The 23,518-nt window shown below is 44.9% G+C and overlaps 1 protein-coding gene across 1 annotated transcript in view; it reads right to left on the bottom strand.

Moving 5' to 3' along the window:
- Positions 1-1,433, bottom strand: part of PHF6 (PHD finger protein 6) — a 28,350-nt gene extending 26,917 nt beyond the window's left edge. Inside the window, exon 1 of the mRNA XM_074147650.1 lies at positions 1,244-1,433. The gene's annotated coding sequence lies outside the window, so the exon portion shown is untranslated. The remainder of the gene's footprint in view (positions 1-1,243) is intronic.
- Positions 1,434-23,518: the final 22,085 nt, after the last annotated feature.

Genomic DNA, 23,518 nt, shown 5'->3' with positions numbered 1-23,518 from the left:
ACCCTCTCATGTAAAGTTTGTTTTGCTGTGAGGCCTGTATGATTACAAAATTCTACCAAAAATATTTATGATTTAAATTTATATGTCAAGAAAATTTCAGACACCTGAGGAAGACCTACAGAGAAGTCTACGAGCTTTGTAAAAATTCGCTAAACGTGCTGAAGTGGTTTGGATTCTCAGGAAAAGCTCCAGAAAGCCATTTGCATTGAATTTTTCAAGATGCTCACAAGAGACACTGGATTCTCTGTTCAAGAAACTTTGAAGTGCTTTCTAGTTTTTAGGGTCCATCTGGGGGCGTTATTTTGGAGAAGGGAGGGTGAGGCTGGGGAGAGGGGTGCTATCCTGGACGTGTCTCTAGTGGAGAACTTAAAGTCACAAGTCCTACAGAAATCTTTATCGCAGAGTTACATTCGCACAGCATCCCACAGCCACTATAAAAAGTAGGATAGGAACTTATCCATGCAACTTCCTTAAAAAAAAAAAAAAAACCCAAAGGGGGGCAAAGGCGGGGGGGGAGGTGGGGCCCAACCCTGGAAAGTCTAAACAATAAGAATAGAGCAGGTAACTAAAAATTACACAAAAAGAGCCTGCGGTATGGAAAATCTGGCAGGCAGCACACACCGATCTTCAGGAAAGTTTACACACACCCACGGGGAGCAGGAGATGAGCCGATACCGGCACCTCCGCCGCTCGCCTCCCCGGGGGGACCGACGGGGCACGGCACTGCAACCCCTTCGGGGAAGGACGGCCGCCATCTCCCCCGCAGGGGCCCGGCCACCAGCACCGGCAGGGCCTGACCCCTCCCCAACGGAGGGCCTACCGAGGGGGGCTCGCTGGGACGCGGGGATCCCAGGGAAGGCGATCCCCCCTCCGTTCCTCACCAAATTTTGGGGGGAAGCGGGACTCGGAGACAAGGGGGGGCGGATCCTCCAGGGAAGGAGGGAGCGGGCCGAGGCGGGCGGAGCGAGCGGCTGCCGGCGGCGCGGGGAGGGGAAGGGGGGGACGGGTAACGGCACCGGGGGCGCCCCCCGAAGAGGCAGCGCTGGGTGCCGGGACCCTCCCGGGGCGGGCAGCTCGCTGAGGCCCGGGGACCGGCGGCAGGGTGGCGAGAGGGCCGGGCGGGCTCCCTAGGCGGGGGTCTGTGGGCCAGGGGGCACCGTGCCTGCCCCCGGGAGCGCGGCAAAGAGGCTTTTGGGCGGGCAACGAGGCGGTTGGGCGCTGGGTCGGTCACTCAGTCACTCACCCGTGCGGCGGGTGGGGCGCCGGGGAGAGGAGCAGCTCGGGCACACCCCCACCCCCCCGTCGCCGCCGGTCGCTCACGGCCGCTCGCTCGCCGGGACCGTCCCTTTCATTCGGGGCAGGGGACGCTGCGCCGCCGCCGCCGCCGCCGCCGCCGCCGCCGAGCGCAAGCACGCACGCACGCACGCACGAGCGGACGCACGCACGCACGCACGGCACGCACGGCGCGCTCGGGCCGCGGCGGCGCGACGCTGCGGGGCGGCACCCGATTGGCGCACGAGGCGGCGCGGCGGGAGCAGGCCGGACCCTGGCTGCCTCTCCTGCGCACGCGCGCCCCCGCGCACCCCCCACCCCGCTCCTCCGCGAGGCCCGGAGGCGGGAAACGGAACGGGGCGGGTGGGAGATGGACGGGGGGGGGGGAACTCTGCACATGCGCAGTTCTCACCCGCAACCGTTGGAGGCGGGGCGGCGGGAGCTGAGGGGCTGGGGCTGTGCAGGCGCCGTGCCGTTGCATGCGCAAAGCGGCGGGCGGTGCTGCGGCAGCGGGGGGAGGGCAGCGCATGCGCAGTGCGCGCGGGCGGTGCTTCCCTCCCCCCCCGGGCGCTCCCTCACAACGCCTCAGGCCTGGCCCGGACCTGGCTCCCCTAAACGTTAGGGACGTGGGTCCAGCCTTACGGATGTGACACCAGCGGGCAGCCTTGCGCTTGTCCTGCTGGCTAAGCGAGCACACACGGCGTTGATGTTAGTGCAGGGGCTGATGGTAGCGGGGTACAGTGTGGTGGGAGGTTGAGTTACCTTGCCCAGGTGCCAAGAACGTGGTATAGCCCAAGGCTCTGTGCTCCTGCGGGGTTGAGGCAGTGTGGAGGTGGCCAGGGAGGGCTGTGCTGCCTGGCTGCAGGCTGTGGCTGTGTGTCAAGCTGTCTGAGGAGGAAGCGAGAGGAGTCATGGTTCCCTTAGCTGCCCGACTGGGAGCCCACACTGTCTTCAGGCTTATGTTGTGAGGGGAAGAGAAACCAGTGCTCTAGCCACAGTTCCTCGGTCACAGCTGTACGAGCAGGACTTTGGACCACCAAAATAAGGCCCAGTCATGCTAAATGTTGTGCTGAGGCAGCAGAGCAGGGCCTCAGCCAGAGGGGTTATGAACTAGTGAGGAGGGAAGGGGTATAAGCCACAGAAGATGGCCACAGCCAAGCAGGCTTCTCAGGTATTTGTGTTTGGGAAGGGGTGGGGGAATGGTAGCTAAGTTAGAGGTAAGACTGAACTGAAAAGAAATTACCTGCACAAGACAATAGGTGGTAAGAGACGCAAGTGTGGAAAGAAGCTGAGGTAAAGAGGTGATAAGGACAAGAAACTGCTGGAGCCAATAGCGTATCAGTACAAATCCCTGCTGGATACCACATGCTGAAAACGCCTCCGGTGAAAGGCAGAATTGTCATTACACAGCAAATTGTCACTGTACTATTTGTTTCCACAGTGGCTTTAATCTTATGCTTTCTTCCTACATTTTACTAATACCATATGGCAGAGATACAGAGAGGTATCATTTTGATACTAGTTTCTCCAGTTGGGTTCATGTCTACAAAGATCTTGCTTCCAGATCCTTTGGAAGGTTGGATTGAAGGTTTTGTGGGGACATCTGCGCATTCACAGTTAGACAAACTCTCCAGAATTATTTTTTTTTTTGGGTAGCCACTGCAGAAAAATAATTCAAAGTGTTTACAGAAAATGGGTTGTCACTTGGAACTGATATGACGTGGAAAAAATGTCAACAATAATTAAAAGTGTTCTGAGCTGCAAGTGTATACTGCAGTTTAACAGATACACAAAGTATACACATACACACAGCGTGCATCAACAGCGTGCTTCAGCACAGAGGAGCACAATTCATGACAGAAGTAACTGTTCTGTGTTGAGAAAAGCTATATTGTAGATGGTTGTATCAGCAAAACTGCTCTGTCTGATACGATTTGTTGTATTTGCAGCGTAGTGGTGATTTTAAAATACTGATACTGTGCTCAGTGTTAGAAGAAAAGTTGCAGCTGAGTATCCTATGGGTGTAAGAATAAATCAAACTGATAAAGCACTTTTCCTGTGGCTAAAACATTTCGTTTTGCTTTGAAAAAAAGCTATTAGCTATAATTGCCATAATAACTAAATAGAAAAATGTGAGGCGATAATCAAATTCCAAGAGATTGCCTATATTTTGGAAAGACAGTAAAATACAAAAGTTATACTTTTTTTCCCCACAAAGTTGTCATCATATTGAATGCGTTGACCAAATCTGCGTTACACTATAGTGAGAAACTCAAATGCTGATACACATTTAAATATTCAAGCTGCTGCCATTTTACATCATTATACACAGATTTACACTCCTAACCCTACAGAAATTATTCACCCATCTTGCTATGTTGTTCTTTTTATTTTTACAGTTTATTAATAAAAAGCTGTCTCTTCATTTAGTTCCAGAAAACACTGCGTGTCTTGAGGAAAACCTTTCCTTTGGTGTTCTTTGATTTTTTTACTTTTCAGTGAATGTTTATTGAATATCAGCTATTGGGGAAAAAAATAAAAAAGCCACAGACAATTGCTTTGGGTTCTGCTTGACAAAACTTTTCCAATGATTGTGCTTCCTTCCCAAGACAATTATTTTTGTTTCCCTCTTGCCATGTTTTTGTCCTCCTTCAGCACAAGGAGCTTTAGAGGGTAACATTTAAAAATCTACACAGCAGTAAAGATAATTGTGATCATTGTTTACTTTGGCTCCCATTGAAATATATGTGATGCAGCATGTGGCTGTACGGCCTTGGCACCTGCAGAGCTAGGCAGAAAGAGCTTTCTGTGGAGGACCCTACTAGTTTCATGCTCTAGTAAAAAGCTGAGAACCAAAGGTGTGTGGACTCTTTCTCAGGAAGCGTAGTGACAGGACAAGGGGTAATAATTTTAAATTGAAAGAGGGGAGATTTAGATTAGATATTAGGAGGAAATTCTTTCCTGTGAGGGTGGTGAAGCACTGGAACAGGTTGCCCAGGGAGGTTGTGGCTGCCCCATCCCTGGAAGTGTTTAAGGCCAGGCTGGATGGGGCTTTGAGCAACCTGCTCTAGTGGAGGTGTCCCTGCCCATGGCAGGGGAGTTGGAACTCAATGATCTTTAAGGTCCCTTCCAACTCTAACCATTCTATGATTCTATGATTATCAGATAGTGATGTTTAGGCCTATGTTATTTCTGATTTTTCAAGCACGAGTGTATTTTCCTTTCTTTCTAAAGCAACTTAAAATTCACATAGCCGGTTGCTTTATTCTCTTACAGCACAGCATTTAAGAGCGCTCTAGGGATGCTGTACCTCACATGAATACAGAATTCTTACACACTTAGTTTCCTTGAGAGGCTCGGTAAGGCAAAAGAATTAATGAGTTTTAGAAACAGCATATCCAGCTGACTTCATGTTTTATCATCGTGATGTTCTGCAGCAAGGGATCCCGTGAATAATGGTCACATGCAGCAGTATCACGGATTTGTTTTTAATTCCTAATGCCAGGTTATGGCTATCCAATTGCTTGCAGCGGGCAAATGACAACACAACAAGATTCTAACTTCATGCTGAAATATTTTGACTGTGTTGGCAAGGAGCCCAGCAGGCATTAACCGCTACAGGGGCTTACAGAACTTCTCAGTGCCTTGTGTTTGGCAAGCTCATCACCCACAAACTCAATTATTTACTTTCTTCCATTTCAAGAGAACAAGAAATGTCATAATCAAGAATCTAAAAAGACTGAAATTACAAAATAGAGCTTGTCATTTGTTCACAGATACAGTATTAATCCAGTTACTTTATAGACCTCAGACTAACATAGAAACTATTCATCTTTCATCAGAGACATGATCAGTTTTTTCGATTTTCTATAGCCCAGCTGTAATGGAGTACATTTCACAGTGACTTCAGTGTGTGAAGCTAATTTTTTTAGTTAAAATGATGGGAAATAAAACCTCATTTATTTCCCATGAAGCAGTGCCTGATTAAAACAAAACCCAAATACTCTATAAGGTCTGTGAGAATGTACCAGGGAGAGCTATTTAAGAAAAGTCATTTTAGAAATAGGTTGAATCCTCTAAAAAAAAAAAAAATATCTCTTTAGCTGCTGTATTTCTGCTACGTGATTTAAGTACAATCCAAAAAAGTGCAGTCTCAGATCTTGCCCTTTCTGCAGCCTGATTTTAGGTACAAGATGTAACTGAAATAAAACCAGGTGGGACCCATACCATTTCGTCAGTGCTGGCAGCTTCCAAGAGTACAGCCAACAGCTCAACTGAAACCCCAGCTACTTCCTCAAACAGCCCTCGTATTCTTTCTGTTTGGACAGTGCTTTAAACCTTAGGAACAAAGGCAACATGTTTACAGGATAAGATTTCAAGACAAGCACTGCCAATTTTGCTTTAAGGAGATCCACAAGAAACCTGATTGCAAAGGTTCAGGAGAGAAATCAAAATAAAACAAGAAAACTGATAATGAATGGAAAATGTCCTGGGAAAACGAGAATATGGAATTGCTTAGCTGTCCTGCAGATACCCCCATTTTTAGCTTAGCAGGAGGGAAAAAAGAAAAAAAAGTTCTCAAATTTTATTAATGGCCATTCAAATGTAATTTAAAACCGATAATGAGTAATGTTCACCACGTGCCCTAGTTGGTGGTCAAATATGGACATCAAAGGCCTGTGCCAAGGAAACTTGTGTCCTACAAGCTCTACCCCAAAACAGCACAGGCAAACAAGTCTTTTCTCTGCTTTTACAGTACAACAGCAGTTCATTTTTAATCTCTGGAATAATTCTCAGCCAATATATGTTGGATACTAAATTGCATTTGCTTGGGTTTGTACAAAATTGTTAATCTTAGATTCTTTCATTCTCAAAGCAGCTACAAAAGGTCCAAACTTTAAACCTGAAGTGAAACAAAATGAACCCCTGTAAATCCCCTTCAAAAGAACAAATGTTGCCAATAGTGCCTGAAACAATTATTTTACCATTGATAATTTTAGCATAAAGGTATGTATAAGGTACAGTGTTCACAATCCTGAACTAGCTCTTTCATCTTCCAGGATTACAAAATACAGAGGTTCCTTACTTGCATATATTGACTGAGTTAAAAGCACAGTGGTTCAGACAACCCTCCAGTATAGCAGCGTGTTAGCTCTGTGAGGTATTACGGTGTGCGCTATCGCGTGTGTCCGTAAGGATCCTGGTTTAGTGTTCAGCCACATCAATATGTGTATTTTCTCTGTGCCACGTTTATACTGCTGTCCTTCTGGCACAAAACAGTGGCAAATGCTCTGTTAATACATAAACAGGTGCTTTCCCCCGACCCAAGTCCAGGTTTGTCTTTCTGTGGTGACTAAAAAAAGATTATATATCTTGAGGTTTCACAGAATCACAGAATGCTATGGGGTTGGAAGGGACCTCTGGAGATCATCCAGTCCAACCCCCTGCCAGAGCAGGTCCCCCCAGAGCAGGTTGCACAGGAATGTGTCCAGGTGGGGTTTGAATGTCTCCAGAGAAGGAGACTCCACCACCTCTCTGGGCAGCCTCTTCCAGGGCTCTGCCACCCTCAAAGGGAAGAAGTTCTTCCTTGTGTTTAGAGGGAACTTCTAACATTCAAGTTTGTGCCCATTTCCTCTTGTCCTGTCCCTGGGCACCACTGCAAGAAGACTGGCCCCATCCTCCTGACACCCACCCTTTAAGTATTTATAGGTGTTGATCAGATCCCCCCTCAGTCTTCTCTTCTCCACACTAAACAGACCCAAGTCCCTCAGCCTTTCCTCCTAAGAGAGATGCTCCAGGCCCCTCATCATCTTTGTAGCCCTCTGCTGTACCCTCTCCAGCAGTTCCCTGTCCTTCTGGAACTGGGGAGCCCAGAACTGGACCCGGTGCTCCAGATGGGGCCTCCCCAGGGCAGAGTAGAGGGGGGAGGATGACCTCCCTCGACCTGCTGGTCACACTCTTCCTGATGCCCCCCAGGATGCCATTGGCCTTCTTGGCCACAAGGGCACATTGCTGGCTCATGGTCATCCTTGTGTCCACTAGGACTCCCAGGTCTTTCTCCTCAGAGCTGCTCTCCAGCAGGTCAGCCCCAACCTGTACTGGTGCAGGGGGTTATTCCTCCCCAGGTGCAGCACCCTGCACTTGCCCTTGTTGAATTCCATCAGGTTCCTCTCTGCCCAACTCTCCAGCCTGTCCAGGTCTCACTGTACGGCAGCACGCTTTCCAGGGTGTCAAACACCCCTCCCAGCTTTGTGTCATCAGCAAACTTGCTGAGGCTACACTCCATCCCTTCATCCAGGTCATTGATGAAAATATTGAAGAAGTATCTCTAGTTTATGACCTTTACCACAATGAATGTAGATTCTTCTAACTCCCAAAGGAGGTGCAGTTGTGTGACCATCTGTATCGTCATTAACTGGGAGCGTGGTGGTGAGGTGGGGGGAGATTTTAGCTTTCAACCAGATCAGCAACCTGATCAGACTGATTTCAGGCCAGCGCTGCTGCCTGAGCCAGGGAATGCCGAACATGTGGTTCGGGAGGGAACGCTCTTTCACTGGCAACGCAGTCCTAGCTGGGACTGACACAACTGTGGGAAGGTGTTTTTTTGGGCTATTTTTTAACGTACAATAGGACAATTTTGCTTTATGACTCAGGACAGCGTGTTGCTTGCAAACCCACCTGGCCACACAAGGTACACAAAACACATGCTCTGCCGTTGGGTTTTATTGCAACATCTATGGTTTTCTGTACCCAAATTGTGGAGTTCCCTGGGAATTCCATTAGCACTACTGCGTAGGCTTTATGGATTCCCATTAAGTACCTGGCAGACAGCACAGAAGCATCTTAAGTATTGTGGAAAGTGATTTCCCATTTTCAGTACTTACGAAGAGTTGTCAGACAGTAACATGTGTTGCCTTCACACTTTTCCATCATCTTGGAGAGGATAAAATTTAGTTATCACATGAACTACTGCCTGGCAGGAAACCAGCCCTCTGACAAAGGTGTAGCAAAGGCTTCTGACAATAATAGTGTGGGGGCTAAAACTCACCAGGATTTTACAGTTGGCATCAAACACTTTTTGCCAGTTTTTAGCTTACCACTTCAGAGGAGTGCTGCACTTTTAAATTCAAATTTAAAAAACGAGAAGCAGTTTTCAGTGCAAATAAACTCTGAACTGTGTTTGAAAAGCAATGTAACAATTGCAAGTTATATTTTACGAGCTTTCTTTTTCCAGCAGTAACTATCCCACTAACAACATGACGTTTGGGACACTGGGAATATTTAAGCTTGATAGTCTAGCCTAAGGACCACACTAAGCTTTAATAAGACTATGAAGTCATTATCTTGGGTACCATTTAGCGTGGTTTCACTTCACACAAGTCAGAGATGGATAGTATTTTAAAGACCTGTGGATCAGATTCTCTGCTGGTGTGCGCTGCCCTGCTTCCATGGACTGAACCTGAGCGTGAATTCTCATAAATCCCCTGGGAGAATGAAAAAAATGTGTTAATCAGATTAAGTGCAGTGTTGGACATTTCACTTTAAAATAGTAAGCCTTACCTTTAATACTGTAAAAATCTAACAACTGTGATAATGCACATATGTGTTTATCTCACCTTCTTTCTGTAAGCTGTTTTGGTGACATCCTCTACACAACAAAATAGCCGGGAATAAAGCCACAAAAACATTTAAACAACCCAGGAAAGCCCCCAAACCGATCACTCCAAAGAGGTTTTAAATGAAATTAGGTTATAAACTTTCCAGCTTCTCCTTCCAGAACAGGCATGATGGAAGGAGGAATAACGCTGGGGGACATTCTGCATGTAGTAGCAAGGACCCCAAGGACTAAAATCGGCAAAAAGCAAGTGAGAGAGTTTTTCTGCAGCAGAGGGGAGAGTGAGAGACAGGGTTTGCCCCACAACTCAGGCAGGAGATGAGTTTTCATTTGTTTTAGCTTCAAGTTGAACACGCTTCTAAGTCATCAAGAGAGAGACAGGAATGCAGTTGTGACTGTGGGTTCGGGAGGCAGAGGCAGAGGGAGAAGACGCTCCCCTCAGCCACAAACGCAGTTTTGCTTCACAAAAAAAGAGATGAATACTGTGCTGTGCAGAGCTGGGCTCTCTGCAGAGCAGCCGGGAGAAGACAAGCCTCAAACACAGGACAAGGACAAAGGCCAAAGAAAGCTGAACTGGATGCTCCTGCTTGAAATATCCCAAACAATTCAGCAGTCTCTCCTCCTGCCTCCACTCACCTGGCTCCAGACTTGACTCTAGTACAGCTGTAAAAAACAAAACAAAACAAAACAAAACAAAGCAACACATTTAAATCTGTGCAATTCATTTTACTTTCTCACCCCTGCTTTTGATTATCTCAATTTGCCTCTTCCCAGTTGCTTTGCCAGTTTGAACATCCCATTCCCCTGCCCCCTCCCCTAAAATACAGCCTCTACTTATAGTTTGGTCCTATAGCTTCTTATAACTTGATTCTTTTTTTTTTTTTTTTTTTTTTTTAAGCTAGCTATTGTTTAATTACTACTTTGAAGTCAATTTAGCAGAAAAACGTTCCCTAGTTTAAGGTGGCTTTTGCATCCCCACCAAGCTATTCAGCAGGGCATTCATCCAGGATACAAAACCGGGCTGAAGCTTTAGGAGCTGAATGGATCACTTCAGTAGAGATTTAATTTCCATGAAATTCCTCCATGAAAGTCCACTCACTCCTCTTAGATCTGACAGACAGGCAAAGACCAGCCACTACCTTTGAACTGAGTAATTTTTAAATGTGTCCCACCCCTCTTTGCCCGCCATGTAAATATGAATTGCTGAGGCTCACAGGGCCCTGCTGGACTTCAAACCGCTCATCTCTTCACAGAGCGCAAGGCGGGGGGGGGAGGGGAGGAAGCGAAGTCAAGCAGTGGCTCCTTGATGACTAAACTTGGGTGCTTTGATGAATTAGCCCAAAATTGATCTGCTGCCAGATCTGTCCTGCTACAGGTAACTTCACAGAGATAGTGGCTTTGGCAGGGAAACAGATGGCAGAAATGTGTGGAAAGGCACTGCCTGGGTCAGAGAAGGTCCCCAGCAGCTCTGGGCACGTCCCAGCAGCTCTAGACACCTCCCCAGCAGCTCTGGGCACTTCCCCAGTAGCTCTGGACGCTTGCCCGCTATCTCTGGGTACCTCCCAGCAGCTCTGGGCACTTCCCCAGCAGCTCCGGACACCTCTCAGCACCTCTGGACACCTCCCCAACAGTTTTGGCACCTCCCAGCAGCTCCGGGCGCTTCCCAGCAGCTCCAGGCACCTCCCAGGAGCTGTGGGCACCTCCCAACAGCTCTGGACACTTCCTCACTATCTCTGGACACTTCCTCACTGTCTCTGGACACCTTTTAGCAGTTCTGAGCACCTCCCCAGAAGCTCTGGACACCTCTCAGCAGCTCTGGATACCCTCCTAGCAGCTTTGGACACCTCCCCAGTTATCTCTGGACACCTCAACAGCAGCTCTGGACACCTCTCCAACAGCTCCGGGCACCTCCCCAGTATCTCTGGACACCTCCCCAACAGCTTTGGGCACCTCCCGGCAGCTCTGGACACCTCTCCTTGTGACTTTAGAGCAGCTCTGGAGGTGCCGCATCCCCCAGAGGTGGCATTGCATTTCCCGGGGTGTTTGCAGTTGGAAACGAAGCTTTTTGCCCGAAGGCGGCGGCGCGTGGTGGTTTTGGTGCCGCTTTGTCCCCGGAGGAGCCACGGGGTGGCCATAGCCGGGTTCGCCACCGGATCGCCCCCCGGGAGACACACACATCTCGCCAGACAAGTCTCTTTTCCTCGTTTTTTTTTTTTTCCAAAGGGTTTCCACAACCCCTCGGCACGGAGCGATGGGCCTTTCACCGGAGCCCGGGGCCGCTCCCCGAAGCCGCTCCCCGGGGCCGCTCCCGGCAGCACAGCGCCCCCTGCCGGCCGCCCGCCTCGCCGCTCCCCCCCGCGTTACCGGGGGCTGCCGCCGCGGCGGGTGTGGGTCAGCCGGGACCGGCAGCCGGGCATCGCCCTGTCCCCCTGGGCACGGCGGGGGGGTTTCCCCGCCCCGGCGGGCACCGGTGCCGGCGAAACCTCCTCAGCCCCGAAGGCTCCCGGAGGAGCAAAGCGAAGCAGGCGCGGTGGCGGATTTCCTCATTTTTCCGCTCCTTTTATCCCCTGCAGGGATTCCTTCCACTCCTGTGTTTTAGAAAATATTTACCCTGAAGTCATCCGGTGCATCACTTAATGGTTGGGCCAAAACGCGGGTTTTTAAAGTATTTCTAAAGCTTTAATATTCCAGGCGTGCAAGAACTGTTCAACATTGAGCTCACTCTTAACAGCTTCCAATTCGCTCCTTATTTCCCCGAGTATTGAGGCATTTCCACCTTCTCTGTGCAAATCCTACTCCCGAGCCCAGGCTGCTGTTTTAAACTTCCCTCAGACTCCCGCTGCAAATCTTTGCTGTTTAAATTTAAATGAAAAGCTACTTCTCTTGCCTGGAGCAACTCTTCATTTCATCTTAAGTTTGCTGATCTTTCACCTAAGCCTTGTTCTAAACTAGATCTTTCCCCAGTCTTGCCCTTTGGCTGCTGTAACTGGGGAGTTTCACAGTCAACCGCTTATTTTCTTATTTTCTTTTTAATTTTTTTTTTTTTTTTTTTTTTTTTTTTTTTTTTTTTTGTGGAGTGCCGTTCCCGCTCGGCACTCCCCAGGTCCTTTCCTGGGTTTCCATGCATGGCTTTGGGCTCCCCCGGACATTTCTCTCCGCAGAGCCGCTGGTGCCTTTGCCTTCCAGGCACAACGTCCCTTCCGTTCCCTGGAAGCTTCCCGTGGCAGCCCCGCTTCTGCTTCCTCCTTGGGAACGTTTGTCTTTGCACCTACCAACTCAGGTTCATATGCTTCAACGAGGAGTTTGGGAACCCATTCTGCTCCTTTTCAACCCTTCTTCCTCTATAATTTTTGTAATTGCCGTATTGTAGAGGTTTTTTTCCGCTCTCTTTGCTCTCTCAAAAGGCAATTTTTCAAACATCAGAGATTCAGATTGATTGGTGTGGCTGAAAAAGTCCTGTACACTGAAATTAGGAGAAAATAACTCCTCCCAGTGTTTTCTTGCCATTCCTAAGGTTTGTTTCCTACCACAGGGAAAAAAAATCCCAAACAGTTAAAACAATATACTTCCACTTTGATGTGAAGGCTGGTTATTTTTCTTGTAGAAAGATTTAAAACTTTGAATACTTTTCCTTAGCAATTCTCATATAAGTCTGGAGTGTGAAACTCTCACACCGAGGTGGTTTTATTCACTATAAATAAGGATCTTACCAACTTTATTACACGCTACAGGAGCTCAGCTGTATTTTAGCTGCTGGCGTGATATTAGTTTGCTGGAGGAAACATTTAGAAACTGTACTTTTAAAAACCAATTAAAACCAATTTTAAAACCAATCTATAGTTCAGGTATCAAGAGAAACTTATTTTTTAAAGAGAGTGAGTTTTATTGGACCTACGTTTGGAATGTTAATGTTTATGTTCTGAGGGTTGCAAACTACATTTGTTGTAAATAAATTTGTTTGACCGCATCACCCCTCAGATTCTTCAAAGGTACTTACTTTGTTGTAACATTTGCGTGGGCATCTGCGTCTGTGAAACGCTGTTGTGATTTAGGGGCTAAGGGTTATTTAAGAGCTGTGGAGGTGTCAGACCTTATTATGCTGAATTACTGGAAAGCTATACATAGTACAGACAGGCAATAGATGCTGCCTCCAGCAGCCCTGACATTGCCCTTCAATCCTGACCTACAAGATTCCTGATATTCCAGCCGTTAGTCCATCCTACAAACCAAGCAGGGACACAATTATACAGAATCACACAAGCTTCGCTCGGGAAACAAACTTCTGTAGGAACTTCAAGGGTATCTCCAAATCCATTATCATTTAAAACTAAATCAGGAGATGAACCAAAACCTCCAGGACTGAAGAATTTGGACTACACTATTATCCTGTTTGCTCAGAGTTATTTCTTCAGGTATGTTTCATTGCAGTGTAATTGCTGAACTGAGGAGATGAAACCTGGTTTACTTGCTGTTAAAAATAAAAAAGTAACAAATTTTATCTGGATTTACATTAATATCCCCTAAGAACAGCTGCATGAGGTGAAATATCTTGAAAAAGGATTATGGTAAATGTTTGTCTGTTCTCAGAACTGGACAATCTAAGTATAACTTCAAATGTTATGAGTATTATAAGTAGATGTGAACAAGATTTTTCATGCAGGCTTTATATCTGTGTGTGAGGAAAGTTAGTAAATTAAGTAACAGCAGTACTATTTCACTTAACCAAAGTCAAACCATTCGGCAGTAATGAGTTCAGAGATGCTTTATCATATGTCAAGATACTCCTGTATGGTGTGAATATGAATAAATTGAAATAGAATTGTTACAGAAAGGATGTCTTCTGCTTTGGCTTCTGTATGAACGTCTCCCATAAGGGAATGGCAACTCCACCCCCAGTTGTTTTTCTAGAACAAGAACTAAGGGTGCGTATAACAGGAATTTGCAGCCTGTTCTGTGATGAGGAGCCGTTTGGGGCTACAGGAGGGCAATTCGCAAGGGTGGTACGTTTGTGGAACAGGCTGGGGAGAAAAATGCATAAAGGAAAAAAGGGAAGAGGAAGAAAGGAAGCAAGACAGGAAGCAAGAGGAAAAAAAAAGACAGGAAGAAGGAAGGAAGGAAGGAAGGAAGGAAGGAAGGAAGGAAGGAAGGAAGGAAGGAAGGAAGGAAAAGAAAATATAAATATTTATCTATTATACTGCTAAGCTTTGAATCATTCCAACTATGTATCCCCAAAACCCAGCTCCAAACTTTGGCAACGTAGGATTTCTGACCACATTCCCAATTAGCCATGACACATTTGTTTCACAACAAAAGTATGCTGACTTCCAATGCAGCAAAATAAACAAATTAAACCCAAACAACAAATCTGCATTTAATTAAAAACTGAAGGGTTGAATTTCCAGGCGTGCTGAGGACACAGTACCGTGTAAGCAAAAGGAGCGCTTCTGATTCCCTCCCCCCGTCATCCTCCGCTGGGCTGTTCTGCATCCTCCCTTGTCCAGCCCCCAGCCATTGCTTTCTACTAAAGTCCGTCAGTTCAGCTCACTGATCCACTGAAAAATGACATTTTGGAGGTGTGTTGCTTTTAAACAGGTTGGCACGATGGTTCAACCAACTTGCCCTCTACCTGCGTGAGCAGTAGGGGAAGGAATTAGCAGCTGCAAGAGAGAGAAGAGGAGAGCCCCCTTTGTATGGCTGTCCTGCTTTAACACTGCCCCGGGCATCGGCGGAACTGCCCTAAGCACCGGAGACCTCAAGAGGACAGCAACTGCAGGGCCCAAAATTGTGGATATCTGTCATGTAAATCACTCCCGTGCACGCATCCGAGACAGAGCGTGCTGCCTGATCTTCAAAAATGATTTGTGCCAATATAATTGCCTGATAAACCAGTTAAAAATTAAATAGTAACAGAAAGAGTTATTGAAACGCACTACGGCTAGAGAGGTACGGGTGCTCTGTGCAGCTTAGTCCTCTTCTACTGCAGGGGTAAATTGTATGAGTTAAAAGCAACCACCGTGAGTTCTGCCTGCCTTTGGAACTGCCCCCGTTCAAGGCAGCAGTTCTCCAGTAAAAGGCTGATGCTCCTTTTGGTCATTCTCTGGGACTGGCAGCCTGTCCCCTCAGGCTTGCCCTAAAAATGGGCTTTCTTACATGATATATATTATACCTCTGCGATAAACCAGTAGCCAAGGGGCACAGGAGAGGAGGGAAGGAACGATTTGTGGGGTTTCCTGCTGCAGCCTGATCTCAGAGGAAGCGTTGTTTCCTGCAGCTGGGGAGCCCTACAAGCCAGATGGGTGTTTGCTTCAAGAACGAGACCTGGTGAGATGTGTCAAAAGCTGGGTAGGAACGGGCAAAGAGCAGTGTCGAACAAGGCTGGAAAGAACATCACCAGTCCTGCCAAAACAATCAGAAGCCACCAGAGCTGCCACTGCTCTGTGGTGGTATTTACGTGTATGCTATTGTGATAGACAACCCCATCATCACCATGCGAGAAGATGGTGCCTCCAGGATCAAGCTCTGTGTTTGTGGAGTCTCCTCTTCCAGTCCAACAACACGGGTATTGCAGAAAGGAACAGAGAGGGTCTAGACCTCTCTGACAAGCAGAAGCTCCTTGTGACCTAGGTAACTTTGACCCAGACACCCTCTAAGTATGAACCTAATGAAAGAAGAGAGGAGCACTCAGGTAGCTTTATCTGGTTTTTTCCTAATTTTCATTTCTTCATCCCTCCCCACCTACTTTCTCCACCTCAGGGCTTTCCCCTCTGTATTTCCTCCTTTCCTAAAAGTGCTTGTCAAATGTCTCCAGGTATGGAACAAAGGGATTGCTTTTTTTAAAGTGGCTGTTGTGTTTTAGGAGCACCCACTGGAAGAAAAAAAACAAATAACAAAAAAAGGGGAAAAAAAGGTGAATACTTCAAGCAGCATAAGGTCATTCCAAACTCCATGCTTTCTTGGCTTAGATGACTTTTCTAGCAACAGAATGAAAATTCCAACAATAAAAAATTCCAGTTGCAGACTGGTAGCTGATAATTTGAAGGTGACACCCATGAAATTGAAACGGGGCCACAGTTCCCCGTGAGCAGAGGAGGAGCAGCCACCCCACACAACAGCAGCTCTTCACAGGGAGATGCCCTGGGTGGGCATTGATGGCCACATCCCATCTCAGAGTCACTCCAGGTCGACAGCACTGACCTAAGCAAAACTTTGTACAAAGAGGAACACAAAGATGTAGAAGAAGCGATCAAACCACAGAACTTGGTGGCAAACCTCGGATTTTAATTAACATCTTATTATATGGTGTTTAGTCATCCGTTTTCATAAGTGGTAATGCTGTTTTCAAGCTCTAACAAGCAAGACAAGAAAAAGAAAGAGACATTTTACTGTTGCTTTTCTGGGACATTCACCTTTCTCCCTCAGAAACGCTCTCCTTCGGAAACATGGATCAGCCAGAATCATCTGAGACGAAAACCGCTAAAATAAAAATAAAACCAGGATACTGATAGAAGCGTGCATTCTGACTGACGTTATTCCCCAGCCTGTCTCTCCCACCAGACACCGTCACCATCCCTGCAGGCACAACAGTTTAAAATAAGCCCCTTTACCTCCCCAGCTTTCACCTGAACCAGATTAACCAAACCCATCTATGTACGTTACTTAATGATTTTTTCTTAATTAGGACTCGAGAGGATGCAATATGAGTTCCTCTGTCCTTACAGACACCTACAGGGTGGCTGATCTCTGGCTGAGGACTGAGATAACAAGCTGGAGGCAGCAATATCTTCAGACGCCCTTGCTGGACCTGGAGGAGAGTATTTGTAAACAGCACAAGATCTCTAAACACACAGTAAATACAGACATCTAGTGTTCCAATTTAAGGAGGGTGACAGCTCTGTTTCCAAGTGACCAGGTAAAAGGTGGCAATGAGGTCAGCAAGCAAAAGTGACCTTGGGAGTTGAGCCACCGGGTGCCACCGGAGGAGCTGGGTGGTCATTCCTCCAGTCCAAAGGAATCAGCCAACACCCAGACTGATGGTCTTACAGTCTGGAAATACCCATCAGATCGGCAGCTTGCTCTTCTGGAGAGAAACATGCACATGAAACAAACTCCTTTTCAGAATCCCCAGAGCACCCTCTGCAATCAACCTTCCCACCTTTCTGCTCTGCGCAGCCTTCCCTGCCGTGGGGGCAGCACTGCTTCCTTTGAAAACATTAGGAAAAAAAAGATGTTCATAATTTCAGTTTCTGGATTTCATGAAGTGTGAGACCGTCAAGCCTGAAAAAAATCCAACAAAAACCCAACAAACCCACTGAAGAACAAAGCGATGCTGCAGGAGGAGGAGGAGGAAGGGGACAGCACTGCCTGAAGACACAGAGAAAATTTCTACTTGTTTTCGCTTTCCTTTTATTAACTCTTCCCTAATGCACAGTTTCTCTCTGCACCGTGAGATAACGCTGCTCCTTTTGCTTAAGGTGCAACTGGGAGGTGCTCAGACATCACACAGGATGTGCCTGCCCTGAACGCCCACCCAGAAGAGACGACTCTCTGCTGCTGAATTTCCTAGAGAGACATCAGACCTGCTCGCTAATTCTGCAGAGGGACTTGTTAGCTTCTCCTCCAAACACTCAGCAAGAATATTCTCAGGGCTGTGGCTCGAAAAATGATACGTTGAGAGTGATTGTCAAGAAAAGGAAGGAAAATTAAAGCTTTCAGTATAATTAATAAAAATTACTTGAATCACAATCAATTTCTCTGGTGACTTTAGGAAGCACACAGCATGAGCTCATCCCAGGTAAAACGCAAGAGGTTCCAAACTATCAAGCCCCAGTCTTTTGAGACATAGTTGGGAAGCTTTTTTAAACATAATATAACCACTTCTATTGAAATTTCATTTGAGACCAAATACATTTGAGTATTAAAGAACAGAAATTATGGAGGATTTCACTGTAGATATGAGACACCAGCAGAATCTTCTCCAATGGGTTCCGGTTAATACTGCTAAAGAATTAAATGCAATTCAGAAACGTCTCAAACACCTTTTATTCTCATTTATATGTTTACATCACCTTACCATGACCACCTTTGAGAATCGGAGCTGCACTTCCCTGAGCCAGGATACCTTAATTATCTGAAGAAGTATTTAGGAAAGCAGAACGGTGGATAGGAAGATACAGAAAATAAAGACATCATTTTACAGGGTACTATTGCTGTTCTTAATCTGATTGCTGGGGATGTTTGAAAAGAAACAATGCTCGGAAGGTCTGGGAGCTCCAGGTATGGATGGATGCTACCTTCGGGTCTAGGACAGGCACATTTTCTAGAGCTGGGGGAGATATTCTGTGACTAAAACACGATTCAGCCCCTTTCTGCAAACCAGTTCTTCACTTGACAATTCCCGCTGATAATCAATATTTCATTAGTTACAAGGTTTTTTTGTCTTTTTTTTTTTTTTTTTTTTTTCTGGACTCAATTTATCCCCTTGGAGTCTTGCTCCAAGTTAGGGTAAATGGTGGATGTATTTTTGTCCATGAAGTCACCGATTTTTTGAACTCGCAGTGGGTTGGAGAAGCCGTTTTGGTTTGGAAAGTGTCCCTCATCCCACCCTCTCAACTCTGGCTTGTGAAGAGGGGGACAGTTGTGCAGGTTCAGCACTGTATATTGAGAATAATTTTCTTTGACTCCTCTTAATAGAGATTGAGCCTTCTGCGGGTAGACCTGTATTCCCTGAGAGCACCAGAGGGGTTTGGAGACGTGGCCCTTGCTTTGCCACGTGCCAGCTATGCTTTCTGTGGGGTGTGCGGGTTGTCTGATGCGGGGTTACTCCGTCCTGTACCCCATCCTCCCGGAGAACAGCCCGGCCTGAGCTTCCACAGGGTTCACGGAGGAGGGAGAGTCTGCTCTTGCCCTTCCACAGCTGAAAGGGCAGCAGAGAGCAATTATACCTCTTCATATTCACTTAAACATATCTTACTCTTCATCAGGCTAATAAAGAGATATGTAATAAAGGATGCTATTTTTTTTTGTTGTTGTAATACAAAACTTTAAATATGAAATTATGGAAATTATACTTAGAATTTAATTCTATGGTTTGAAATGTATTTTCTATGTGCCTTTCTTGTACGTGGTGCTGGTTTATCCTGTGCATATATATTATGTCATGGAAATGTGTGACAGGTATCATTATGTGTTTCAGCCTCAACATTTACTTAGCCCAGGATATAATTAATACCTTGATAGAATGGAGCACCTACAGTTTGTATCAAGTGGTGAGTGACTGGTCTGTGTTGACCAAGGGCCAAAACTACAGACATTTATTGGAATAAGCCTTCCTTCTCAATTCTTTCTGCTTCTTTCCTTGTATTAAATGGAAGCGCTGAAGGAAGAAGAAATTAACCATTCTTAGCCCCCAAATCTATTTTTGTTCTGATATTAGGTCCTGTTTGTTTTATAAGATCCTACTTTAAACTCTCCTTCAGGCTGCCGGAGATTCTGGGCATGAGGAATGGGCAAGTTGAATTTAGGAAAACCCTGTGGTCAAAGAAGGCAAGGAAGTTTGGCACCAGCCATTAATTGCTGCTTCATTAGAAGCTAAATCTTTGCTCGCTAAGTGTCATAGCCACCAACTGCAAAGAGAATCCTCTCGCCATAGCATAGAGGAGTGTGATCCATACATCCAACCGGAGAAAATACATCTAGTATTAAATACCAGTGAACCTCGCAGTGACTCACCAGTCTGGCATTAGATAGAGCCAGTGTTTGAGCTTCCCGGCGGCCGATGGAAAAATTGGTTTCATTTAATTCTGGTAAATTAGAAATACTTTCCATTTCCAGGGTAACAAGATACCTGAACAATAAGAATGAAAATGTCTTCTGGACATGGGAGTTCTATTTCCAGGTGCCCTCCTTTTGCTCTCAGCAAAATCAGCATTGCACCTTGAGAACACAGGGTTGAATTTTTTCAAAGGGGAGGGACTACCTTTAAAAATACTCTCTTGGCTTGTTTTTCAGGGAAGATTTAGAAGGCTTTTGTATATACATTTCAGTACAAACCCTATTAATTTACCCACTGCAGTGTTTACGTTGGGAAATGCATCCTGCCCTTTCTGTAAGCGAAATGTCTTTATCTTGATGGACCCTTTTCCCAAAAAACAGAAAAAAAGAAAAAGGAGCCTGGATCACAGAAACCTCTGCCTGCCTCATGGGAATGTGGCTAAAAAGAGAAGATGAGAACAGGAGGCATTCCACTGACAAGTGCCATGGAGCTTTTTCCAAATCAGACAATTTCAGGTTTTGCACACGATTATTTATTTTTCATTAGGAAACTCAACAGAACAACACTTGCTCAGAGATAATACACTTGTCATGGAACATTGTACTTTGGGAAATAAGGAATTTTCCACCCTTAAAGGACGTGATCAGCCTTACTCCTAAGGCACAGGGGATTCTGGCACTGCACCAGTGCTTAGCGTCAACAAACAAGTCCTTAAGAATCCTTAAGAGTCCTTAAGAATTGTGATTTAACTGAGAGAGTAGATAATAATTTTTTAGTGTTTCTCAACAAAATTACAAATACATAGTAAAGCCCTTTTCAAAAGACACTAGAAAATCAATTAAAACAATTCTAATTATAGCTATGTATTAAAATAAAGTTGGATTTTTGTTGTTTGGCCATCATTAATTGTTTGAATGCTAAAAATATTCCAGGATTAATTCCCTGACTTTATAAATAGATGTTTATTAATGTTTGGATAGTCTCACAATATGGTATCTTCTTCCTTGGGTTGCAATCTTAACTGTAATTTAACCAAGGATGCAACTTAAGTTCTGCTACACAAAATGCCCTCCGCGCCTTTACCAACTTTAGGGTCCTTTAGCCACCTTTTTATACAGAATTCTAGGCTGGGAGGAACAAAAGGATGCACTTTTCACGACCCTGGAACCCTGTGACCACTGGGAAATCAAAAGGGTGGTGACACGAAGGAAAACCATTGTCCACAAAAATAAGCTCTTCAAGGGGCACCAGGAATGCACAATAAAATCCCAGTTTCCTTTGTGTGGCTGTTTATGCCTATGGTTTGCATCATCCAAAGACCAAGAAAAGATCTAAACTAAAAAGGAATCCTGGTTTCTAAGAAAAATCCATATTCTTCTAAAAAAAAAAACAAACCGCATCTTATGTGAAATAGAATCTTTTATGAGTTCATCATCTCTTTACAAATTAAATATGTAACTCCGAGGTAATGAAAACCCTTCAGCCCGCTCAGCGGGGATCAGAGAGGTAGATTTAAAAAGTGATTCCAGCAAGTCGGAGCAGATGGGAAAATAACCTGATTTGTCAGGACAGGAGGATTTAGTGAATATGCTGCCTTCTAACTCTATCCGTACTAGAATGTAGCAGCACGTAAGAGCTTAATTAGAGAATCAGCTCTACTTTGACCTGAAAACATTTGGAGTAAAAAGAAAAAAAAAAAAAAGAGGACTGGTCCTAAATTCTTAATTAAGCTTTTGCTATTGAAGCCAGTGGTCTTTTTTCCACTCGAAAACAGAGAAAAATAACCATATCTTGCAAATAAAAAAAAAAAAATATATAAATAAAATTATGTGTGAGCCTCATGTTGTAGTCTCTCAAAAGAATCTGTTGTGTCCTATATCATTATACAAAACGTAAGAAGTTATTGTTGTTAAAGTCTGTCTCAAAGACTTTTTCTAATTCAACTTGAAATCAGTGAAGAGAAAAAAATTCCATTGACTTAAATAAGCTTTGTATCAGGGAATTGTCTGGTAATTTATGCAAAACATTATAATTAAAATTTCTGCTAATAAAATCAGTTAATAAAAATGTACACAGGTAAAATGCAGTTAAACCACTTTTGTTTGTGTATAAAAGTTACTGGGAGATTCTCAGAGCAGAGTTAAAGGGCTGGGCGAGCGCAGCAAGTTTAGGCAATGACAACTATTTGTAAACAAAAGTGAAATCAACTGATTTTTCTCATTTCTTCTTTGGGACGTTCAAAAAAAAAATAACGAAAAAGATATTTGGAGAAAAAAAACACAGTTTGAAAGACTAGCTTTTACAGTCTGTTTATATCAGGAAAATGGAGAAGTATTTTTTTAAAAAAGATTATTCTAAATTGCATAATTTAACAATGAAAATGGTTGTGAGAATTTCTTTGCGGGGAACAATGCTAAGAGTAGTGAAACAATTTAAGTTGCCACGGTTGGTCAGCTCTGCATAAACATGTAAAATAAAAACTTTTTTAGGAAAGGCAATTAAACTGTCCTGAAAGCGGTAATTATGAAGTTGCTAATGCATGTGATCTTTTTAACGCTTATTTTTGCTTGCGCATCTTATACAATACTTCTAAAACTGATTATGCCAAAGCTGGAAGAAGCAGCACAACAAAAGCTGCAGCCTGACAGACATGCGAAAAACTTCCCCAAAAGCCCAAACCTACAAGTGACCCCTCGAGCCCCGAGGCACCTCGCGCAGCCCCCAGACTCCGCTTGTTCCCCGTCCTGTTTTCAAACAGCTCGTGATTTCCTACATTTCCTACAAAGCAGAGAATAAGTTTATAGGGAACCCTGTGTGATCTTGTAAGAAAAAGTAAGGGATAGTTAAAGAATTGAAATGCTCTTAAATGTTGATGTGCTTTTTTCACATTTAATCAAAACTTGGCGTTAAAGAGGTCGACAGGAGATTGCAAACAAATCTTAAGGGGAGAAACTCCTGTTCTATTTCATATTATTCTCACTGAATCTTCAATCTTCCTGAAGGGTTTTTTCTGGTTAGTACAGAGGGGAACTATTTGTCTTCCAGGCAAGAAAACACCCTCCCAAAATGCAGGGATGCCACAAGCCAGGGCAGCCAGCAACCGATTTTAACACGGGGCTGGTCAGGAGGGATGTGACAGAATGGGATGTGTCTAAACGAGTCATTTAGAAAGGAAAGGAAAGGAAAAGCCAAGCTAAAGCAAAATAAGCAAAATAGAAAGACATAGTGTTTTCACACTTTACGTTACAGCACGTGAAAGGTCCAATATCTCTGATACATTGAATGTTTAAATTACACAGAAGGTCATGTGGAAAATCCTGCTTCAGAATCTGCATTTCAGTTTTACGTGTGAACGTGTGGGAAATTTTAAAAAAAAAAAATATCCCGAGCGTACTCTTGTAACTTGCCTTTAAACCTTTTATTTTCCAAATGACACAGGGTTTTTTTTTAAGCAGAACAGCCCAAAACTTGATGCAGAGGTACATGGCAGAAAATATACTTTAAATCACTAAGCAGAGATCTTTTTGCTGCATTTTTATACAAAATTCTAGGTCCATTATAACAAAAGGATGCACTTTGCACGACCTTGAGAGCCTGTGACCATTGAGAAATCAAAAGGGTAGTGACACTAAGGAAAACTATTGTCCAGAAAAATAAGCCTCTCCAAGGGGCACCAAGAATCCACAATAAAATCCCTGTTTCCAAGAAAATTCAGGCATTTCCATCAAAAAAGACTAGTAGGATAAATAGAATGTCCTCATAAGCCACAGATTCTTAATAATACAAAATGGCTAAGTCCACGGTAAACAAAGCCCCGAGGAAAACTAACATCTACTAATTCAGGCTTCTCAAGACCTGGC

The sequence above is a fragment of the Numenius arquata genome, chromosome 5 (genome assembly GCF_964106895.1).
Source record: "Numenius arquata chromosome 5, bNumArq3.hap1.1, whole genome shotgun sequence".
In the NCBI taxonomy this organism is placed as follows: Eukaryota; Metazoa; Chordata; class Aves; order Charadriiformes; family Scolopacidae; genus Numenius; species Numenius arquata.
The sequence above is the reverse complement of the archived record's forward strand: the minus strand, read 5'-3'. Positions and strand labels throughout refer to the sequence as shown.